Source organism: Petaurus breviceps, unplaced genomic scaffold (assembly GCF_028583685.1).
Source record: "Petaurus breviceps papuanus isolate PSGF00001 unplaced genomic scaffold, PetGlider_PUasm1.0 140, whole genome shotgun sequence".
Taxonomy (NCBI): Eukaryota; Metazoa; Chordata; class Mammalia; order Diprotodontia; family Petauridae; genus Petaurus; species Petaurus breviceps.
Window position 1 is genome coordinate 38,737,899 of NW_027185698.1, and position 9,337 is coordinate 38,747,235.

The window sequence follows — 9,337 nt, forward strand, 5'->3', positions numbered from 1 at the left end:
TAATCCAAGTAGTTCATCTAATCCACAGGTGAGGAAACTGATGTTAAGATTCAATCTTGGTTTTCTTTGGGGGACACCTTTTCTCCCAGGATTCTGAAGCATCATGTAGGAGATTTCATTACCATTAGTAAAAGTGATTATTTGGTTAAGGGCAGCAAATAAACAAAGAGGCTTGGAGTTGGAAAAGATTTCTAAGGTCGACTGACCAAACCTTCTAGCCTATAAGGGATTTCTTGAATATTTCCTGTGTCAAAGAACTCACTACCTCATAAGATAGGCCATGCTACTTATGAACAGCTTTAATGGTTTAGAAAGTTCTTCCTTTTACTTCAATGGATGTAATGTCATCAATGTTGGCTCCTCCTCTGCTGGTATAGAGTGAAGTCCATGCATGCTGAAAGACTTCCTCTGGTCGGTCTCTTTTTGCATTTCATGGGTAACCAGTGGATCACTCAGGCTATTTGCTTTCATCACATGATCAATCCACTCTTTTCAATCACACATTTAAATCAATTTTCAACCAATAAATATTTATTAAGTATCTACTATGTGTTGGGCATGGTGCTGCCTGTTGGGAATACAAAGACAGAAAGTAAGACAGTTCTTGTCCTCATGATGCTTACATTTTGTTAGGGAACATGAACTTATAAATAAAATTAATATAGGGTAATTTTATGATTAGCAGGCAGGAAACTGGGAAAGGCCTAGTGTAGGAGATGGAATTTAAGCTAAGCTTCTAAGGAAAAGAAGGATTCTCTGAGTCAACTGAAAAGGAAGTATATTCTAGGTTTGTGAGATGACAAGTCCTAGATCAAAAGAATTTCAATAAAAAATTATAACAGTAAGATTTCATAATAATTTCTATTACATCTGTATAATGTAAAGCCATTTACAAATTACTCACATCTACCACCTCACTTGATCTACTACACGCACTAATTATTCTCACCTAACTTCTCTTAGTCTTAACTAATAGCTAGCATTTATATATTGCCAGATGCTATATAACTATATATTTTTTTGTCTTCACAGCAACACTGTGGTATAGGTGCTATATTATCCCCATTTTGCAGATGAAGAAATTGAGACAGAGGTTAATTAACTTCCCCAGGGTCACACTGTGATTAAGTGTCTGAAACAGGTTTTGAATTCAGGTCTCCCTGATTCTAGGTCCAGCGCTCTATCCAATTTCTGGACTTAATTTAGTAAGCCTTGAAGGAAGGGACTGTTTTTGCCTTTGTTTGTATCTCTAGGGCTTTGTACTATATATAGTAAGCCCTTAAGTCAACAAGCATTTATTAAATGCCTAATATGTATCAAACCTAGATTAATAAATGCTTAGTGACTTGACTTGCTTTATTCATAAAATAAACCCATTTACTTAGGGGGTCTTAACCTATAGTCCACAGCCTCTCAGGGTCCAGGGACAGATTTTATGGGGTCCTGAATTTGGATGGGCAAAAAAATTACAACTTTATTTTCACTATCCTCTAAATGAAATTTAGCATTTCCTTCAATTATTTAAAGACATTATTCAGAAAAGGGGTTTATGGACTTCCCCAGACTGCCAAAAAAGGAGGGGGTTGAAGAACCCTTGACTTAGATGTAAGATCCCTACTAGCACTAAAATTAAATTATCTGTGATGGCAGGGTACATTAAGAGATGAGGGAGGGCATGGTCCAGAAAAAAAGGCCTATAGGAAAGGTGGGGGTGGGGGAGGGTGTTAAAGGGACAACTGGATTACAGTGGCTGAGATGACCCACATTTGGGTTCCTTGATTGAAGAATTGAAGTCGTTCACTAGGCATGGGCGTCCCGGCTCAGAAATTGAGAGCCCAGAATATCAGTAGCCACCCACCTGACCTCCCTTGAAGGGTCCTTCCTCTCAGTCTCCTGGCAGATTTCCCACAGAAGTCCCCCGCTTTCAGACCTCCCCATTTTAGCCTCCACCACCACCACCTACACCCTATACCCTACACCCACCACCTACGCTCCCTTATAAAAGGTGTCTTCTCAATCCACCAGGTCTCCCTCTCTCTCCTCTGGCTCTCAACAACCCCACCTCCCACCTTTAAGCTTTCTTAAGCTGACGGCGGGGCTCCTTCCGCAACGCCTTTCCTAAGAGGTTTTGGGCAGAGCTAGCTCTCGTATTTCCGAGACTGACGCTGAATGCAGCCAGCTTGGACTTGGCAGCTGGAGGCACGGAAGAGAGAGATGCTGAGCTTCCTATTTCTCACCTGGAGAGCCGGCCCACCCCCAAAATCCCAAAGTTCAATGCCCGGTCTGGGCGCCTGGAATAATCCGCCGCCAGCCAAAGCTCGCGGGTGCCTATTATTAGTCGGAGGAGGGGAGCTCGGCCCCGGCGGCTGGAGAGCCCTGCAGTAGCAGCCAGCAGCTGCAGCCACAGCAGCAAGAGACCGGTGCTGCAAGATGATAGGGCTTCTTTCCAAAGCCAGACAGACACAGAGGGAGACGGTGGGAGCCTCAGTTGTTTTCTGGACTGGAAAGGGACCTGCATTATAACGTGACGGAACCGCAAAGAGGGACCGGCTGAGAAAGGAGGAGGATATTGACTTTAGGCTGGCTGGGAGACGAGAAGGAAGGAGGAAAGGGTGAGGGGCAACAGAACGCTTGGATGCAAAAGAAGCCAAAGTGCTGACTGTTAGCAAAGCTGTTGAACCCAAGACATCTGGTGACGAACCCCAGAATCCCAGCAGTGCGACCCTGGGTAGGTCATTCTCCCTTCTGAGACTCTTTCCCCCACTGCAGTGAGAATAGCAATACCTTTACACCCTACCTGTCAGGGTCTTTCTTAAGAATACCCTTTATAAACGAGAAAGCAATGTCTTATCATCATCAATGAGATGTGGCACACAGCTGTTGCCTGCACCCCGTTCCTGGGCTTCAGAAAATCTTGTTAGAAGAGCTAGGGTGGGGTCACCAGAAAACTACTGCAGCTTTTCCTCCACTCTCAGGGCTCAGAAACCCAAGAGACGCAGGGCTCTAGGCCCAAGCGGTGGCCTGAAATGTCCTCAAAATACCTCTGTCTCTCATTTGAAGATCTCAGGATTTTAGGATGGGGAGGGGGGGAAGCATGGTGATGGAAATCCTTAAAAATCAGAATGTCAGAGCTTCAGGCAAGCACGGATTATCAGTTATTAGAGCTGGAGGAGACTTCTGAGATCAGATAGTCTAACCCCTTCGTTGTACAAATAGGGAAACTGAGGTCCAGAAAAGAAAAATGACTTACCCACTCACAGTGACTAGGAGGATTCCTCCCCCCAAGTGGCTGAATAGGATGAAGCCCCTCCTAGCCGGCCAGCCCCTTCTCCTTTGCCCTCCCCTTCTCTCCCGGCGGGCTCAGACCCCAAGTGCAGGGAGGCGCGAGCTGCACTTACCTGCGCTCATCTTCCCCGAAGGCGCCTGCGGTTAGCGGGTACAGCTAGGTCCTGCAGCCTCCTCTGGCTGGTTTCCCCAGGGTCGAGGTGGATGCGCTGGGCGCCGGTCCTCGCCGCTGCTGCCGCTGCTGGCTCAGGCTGGGATGGCTCCACTTCCCCACCCTCTCCTACCTGTTACGCATCAAAAAGTCCCAGAGCAGCAGCAGCAGCTGCAGCTGCAGCACGAGCAGCAGCGGCGACGGCAGCAGAAGCAGTCGCACTCTCTCAGCCAGTAAGCAGGGAGCGCAGCCACATCCCTCCCTTCCCCGATCGGGATCGGGTTATAAGCAGTGGTGCACGCCCCCTCCCTCCCTGCAGACACCGCCCTATAGTTCCCGGGGTCAGTAGCACCGCATCCCCTCCGGCCAACTGGGCAAAAGCAGCCCGGTGCGCTGCAGGGAAGGCGCAGCCCGCGCTAGGGCGGCGAGCGCTCTTCTTCCCACGGGCCCCGCGGTGGCAGGTCCGCAGGCACCCCCAGCGCTCGCTCTCCTCACCATCCCCACTGACAGCTCTGTCACTCACTTTCCTGGACGCGCCTCCCTCCCCTTTCTCTCCCCGCCCCCCTCTTTCCCTCGCTGCTGCCACCACAGTTCACCCCGCTCCCCGCCCGCCCCGCAGGCCAGGTGGTAACCCAGCCCAAGCTCAATGACAGGTCTCCGGCTCTGGGAGGGAGAAGAATCCCCCTCCCCCGCCATCCCCCGGGAAAGCACCCTGGGAAGTGTAGGCGGTGCTCCCCAACCCTATCGCATCTCTTGGTGGCCGAGGGCGGAGCAGACTACAAGGCCCACGATGCAATGCGCAGACATAGACACACAGCTGACAGCAGGCGCCTGCAGGACTCTTTATCGTTCTCTTTACCCAGACAAGGAAACTGAGGCTCGGGAAAGGGACGTGACTTGTCCCAAGTTCGCACAGCTAGTAAGTGACAGAGCATGGACTCAGACTTAGGTGTCCTGACTCCAGTACAAATTCGATATTGTTTAAAAGACACATTATTGTCGTGTCACTTAGCTGGCACTTAGAACGACCAAGGTAGAATGGACCTTAGGGACAGTATATGCCAAACGTATTTTACAGTGGAGAGCAGATCAGAAAGGGAAAAATCGCTTGCCCAAGATCAAAATGCTGGAACTTCAACCTAGATTTCCGATTCTTTTCCACTATACCTTGCTGGGGATCAGGAGTCATTCATTCATTCAACCTACACTAAGCTATTTACATACACCAGCATACACCAAGCACTGTGCTACATGCTTGGGATACAGGCACAAAAATGAAATTTCCTGTCCTCAAGGAACTTACAGTATAATGGAAGAAAAAGCATGTACACAGAATATTAAATGTATATCTAGGAAATGACAAATCATTACAGTATCTTTGCCCAGAAAACCCCATGGACAATATTTATGCATTATGGTCCACGGAGTCGAGTCAGATATGACAGAACAACAAGGTACAGGTATATACTTATATGTGTGCTACAAATATATATGTGTACATATATACATACACGTACACATATATACACACACACATACACATATTTGCATGTGCATGTATATAAAACCTCTGGGCTCACTCTCCTGATGCACTCTGACTCTAGAAGGTTGGGTTCCCAGAAGGGGTGTCTGCTACTACTTTCAGGGGACTAGGAGTAACCCTGTGGGTGGCTATCCTCCTAACACTTGGAGTAAATGCTTTTTCTGACTGTTTAAAAAGAAGTCGTTCTCCATTGGCAAAGCTAGAACAGTGATCACAAAGCATTTCTCCCCTAAACTGAGATGTGCTCTCCCACAAATACACTTACAATCTATGAGGGGGCAAGTGACCATGAATGTTGAATATAGCATAGGGAGGCACAGTAGCCAATACAATTCACCCTTCTAATGGCAGGGCCTTAGTGGTCTATCTTCTTCCAAAGGGTCCATATAAATTTCATCGTAGGATACGGCATTCAGGATAGATGAGTCATTTAACTGTTCAGCTAAACTGTACCCTCTGAAATGCTTGCTCCATAATTAACAAAGTTCATTTCATCTTAAACCTCTTCCTTTCTCATTCCCATCATCTACTACTTACTGAGTAAAAGCGAATCACTCACTGAGACCTAGCTCCCTCCTGAAGACACTGCTTCCCTCAATAACTTTTTACAGTACTGGCTACACTTTCTCTCATACCGCTCCCCCCCCCCCATTTATCTAAGTGGAGAAGTCTGAATACCCCTTCCTCCCATTGCTCTCATGTTCCCACTTCTAGTCTCTCCTTCATCACCAACACTAGGGCCACCTCCAGTCACCCTGATCTATATCTTACCATTGAACCAAGAAGGCTCCAGAGGAGAAAGTGAGGCTGATGACTTTGCATAGCCTTGCCTCACTTAAATCCAATTAACTTGCAAGTCATGGCATCACCTCCCTGATGTCATGGTATTCTTCAAGAATGAAGGGCAAACAATAATAATAATAATAACCTTGCCATCACTAAATAACCCATCCTCCTTTGAGGTTCCCACTATCCAAATTTATCACTTTGTTTAGATCCTGGTGACTGTTATCTACTTGGTGACTGTTATCTACTTAAATATTTTATATATTTTATATAATGTATATAATTATTATATATTCTATAATATATTATAATATATAATAAAATTATATAATTTTATATAATTTCCCCTAACCTTCCTTCCCTTTCCCCTCCTCCTCCCACCCCAGTATATGACTCTTCCTCTCTCTTTTTGTTCTTTTCTTAATATTATCAAGACATAAAAGAATCACTGGAGAACCTTGTCTAATTGAACTTATTCTGCGAACCTTGATGATGATAGGAATCAGAAAGGACACCTGTATCATCTACCCAGATAAAATAGCAAGCCATTTTTCCTTGTTTAGTCCTTTATTATTGTTTATTCACATTTTCCTTTTTTTGTTTCTCTTTACTCTTGTGTTTGTACTTCACAATAGTTCTGCAGCTCTAGTCTTTTCATCAGGAATGTTTGAGAGTCTTCAATTTCATTAAAGGCCCATTTCCCCCTATCTTTATCCCTCAATAACATTATACTTAGTTTTGGTAGGTAAGTTACTTTTGATTGTAAGCCCCTATCCTTTACCTTCTGGAATATAGTATTCCAAATTCTCTGGTCCTTTTTTTGTTGTAACTGCTAAGCATTACATAATTCTGATTGTGATTGGAACATGAATCTAGTTCCTTGCAGTATACTTTTCTTTGATCTGGAAATTCTGGATTTTTGCTATGATGGTCCTGGGAATTTTCTTTCTTTTTTTCTTTTTCAGGTGGTGGATAGGTGGATTTTTTCCATTTCTATTTTGCCCTCTAGTTCTAAGAGATCTAGGAAGTTTTCTTTCAAAATTTCTGAAACAGAATGTCTAGGCTCTTTTTTGGTCATGGAATTTAGATAGTCCAATGATTCTTAATTTTTTTCTCCTCAATCTCTTTTCCAGAGCAGTTCTTACTATCAGATACTTTACATTTTCTTCTCCTTTTTTAGCCTTTTGACTCTGCTTTAATATTTCTTGTCTCGTGGAGCTACTAGCTTCTACTTCATTCATTTGAATTTTCTGGGAGTTTATTGCTTGGGCAAGGTACCTCTTGTACTTGGATGTTAATTACCTTTAAGAATTCTTAACTCTCATTTCTTTTCCAATTCTTTCCTCAAGTATTCATTTATTTTTTTTAAACTGTTGCTTCATATCTTGCAGGAATTTCAGATGAAATGGTACTCAAGCTATGTTTGTCTCTGTAGATATTTTGGAGTCATTCTCAACTGTGTTTGTATCATAAGCATCCCTGCTACTATGATAGTTCATTAGGGAAGGGGAAATGATTAAGAGTTTAAATAGCACCTACTATGTGCCAAGCACTTTATAGATTTATCTCATTTGACTCTCACAATAACACTGCAAAGTAAGTGTGGTTATTCACATCTTCAGTTGAGGAAACTGAAACAAACAGAGATTAAGTTACTTGCCCAGGATCACACAGTTAGTAAGTGTTTGAGGTGATTTTTGAACTCAGACCTTCTTGACTACAGGCCCAACATTCTATCTACTGTGCTACCTAGCATACCTCATTATGTGGGGTTCTTTTTTCTTGTTGTTGTTGCCTGCTTCCTGATTTGGATTTAATGTCAGGGCTAGACACTGGTACTTATGCAGGAAAAATCTGAACTGGTCCTCTTGGTTCTTTCTTGGAATATTGAGTGTTGTATTACTCCAGCATCTCAGGAACAGGCTGGAGACCTGCAAACTTTCAGTGCTCCCAAAGTGGTCTGATCCAGGACCAAATCTCATTGCTGTCCCCCTGGTCTGAGTTCTGCAAGTGCTGGACCTAGGTTTGAGTTTTCGGAAGAGTAGACCGCTGGTAGACTTCCCTTTTGTCTGTGCTACAGGCATCTCCAACTATCTTTTGGACGTCTCAAACTGGATGTTTTATAGTCATCTCAAATTCAACATGCACAGAATAAAATTCATTACTTTTCCCTTCAAAATCTCCCCTCTTCTGAACTTCCCTATTACTGACAAGGGAACCATCATCTTCCCAGTTGCCTACAACTTCAGTCTCATCCTCAACTCCTCACTTACTCACCCCACTAATTCAGTACATTGACAAATCTTTTCATTTCTACTTTCACTATATTTCTTTGATATGTTCCCCTTTTTTATTCCCTCAACCACCACCCAGTTCAGACCTTCATCACTTCTCATCTGGACTATTGCATTAGCCCTTTAATTGGTCTCCCAGCTTCAAAACTCTCTACACACCAATTCATCTTCTGTTCAGCTGCCAAAATGATGGTGTTTTTTTTTTTCATTTTAAATATGTTTTTATTTTTTCCCATTGGCATATAAAAACAATTCTTAACATTCACTAAAAAATATTGAGTTCCAAAATATCCCTCTCCCTCCCTCCTTTCTATTCCCCCTCATTGAGGAGGAAAACAGTTTCATATAGGTTATACATGTGCAGTCATGCAAAACATATTTCAGTATTTGTCATGTTGTGAAAGAAAACACACAAAAAAAAATGAAAAAAAAATAAAGTGAAAAATAGCATGCTTCGATCTCCATTCAGACTCCATCAGCTCTTTCTCTGGAGGTGGACAGCATTTTTCACCACAAGTCCTTTGGAATTGTCTTTGATGGTTGTATTGCTGAGAGTAGCTAAGTCATTCACAGTTGATCATCATACAATATTATTGTTACTATGTACAATATTCTCCTGGTTTTGCTCACTTCACTTTGCATCAGTTCCTGCAAGTATTTCAAGATTTTTCTGACAGCATCCTGCTCATCATTTCTTATAAAACAACATTCTTCCATCACAATCATATACAACAACTTGTTCTGCCATTTTCATATTGATGGACATTTCCTCAATTTCTAATTCTTTACCACCACCAAAAAAAAACTGCTATGAATATTTTTGTATATATAGGTCCTTTTCCATTTTTAAAAATAATCTCTTTGTGATACAGAGCTAGTAGTGGTATGGCTTATATTTGCATGTTTTTTTTTTTTTTTGGTGGGCTGTCCACACAACATCCCTGGGAAGCAATTAGTGCAAGTATTCTGGCTGAGAAAATGAAATTCAAAGTCATACTGGAAGTAGAGTGAAAGGTGGAGCTAAATCCTTACTTACCTTCCTTGACGTTGGTATACTTTCTTCTCTGAGGGAGCCTGGACTTGAACCCAGGAGATCTGAATGCATACCCTGTACTTGTGCCTCAAGCCATACAACCTCCAACTCATTTAACCTTTAAGTCTCAGTTTCTTTACCTGCAAAATGAGACTAATAATACATGTACAATCAACTTCACAGGATTGTTGTGGGAAAGAAGGAAGGAAGGAAGGAAGGAAGGAAGGAAGGAAGGAAGGAAGGAA

At 43.2% G+C, this 9,337-nt stretch overlaps 1 protein-coding gene across 1 annotated transcript in view; it reads left to right on the plus strand.

Annotated features, from left to right (window-relative positions):
- SH3TC1 (SH3 domain and tetratricopeptide repeats 1) overlaps positions 1 to 9,337 on the plus strand; it is a 143,695-nt gene that overhangs the window by 228 nt on the left and 134,130 nt on the right. The window contains exon 1 of the mRNA XM_069070425.1: positions 1 to 2,728. This exon is cut by the window's left edge and continues 228 nt beyond it. The gene's annotated coding sequence lies outside the window, so the exon portion shown is untranslated. The remainder of the gene's footprint in view (positions 2,729 to 9,337) is intronic.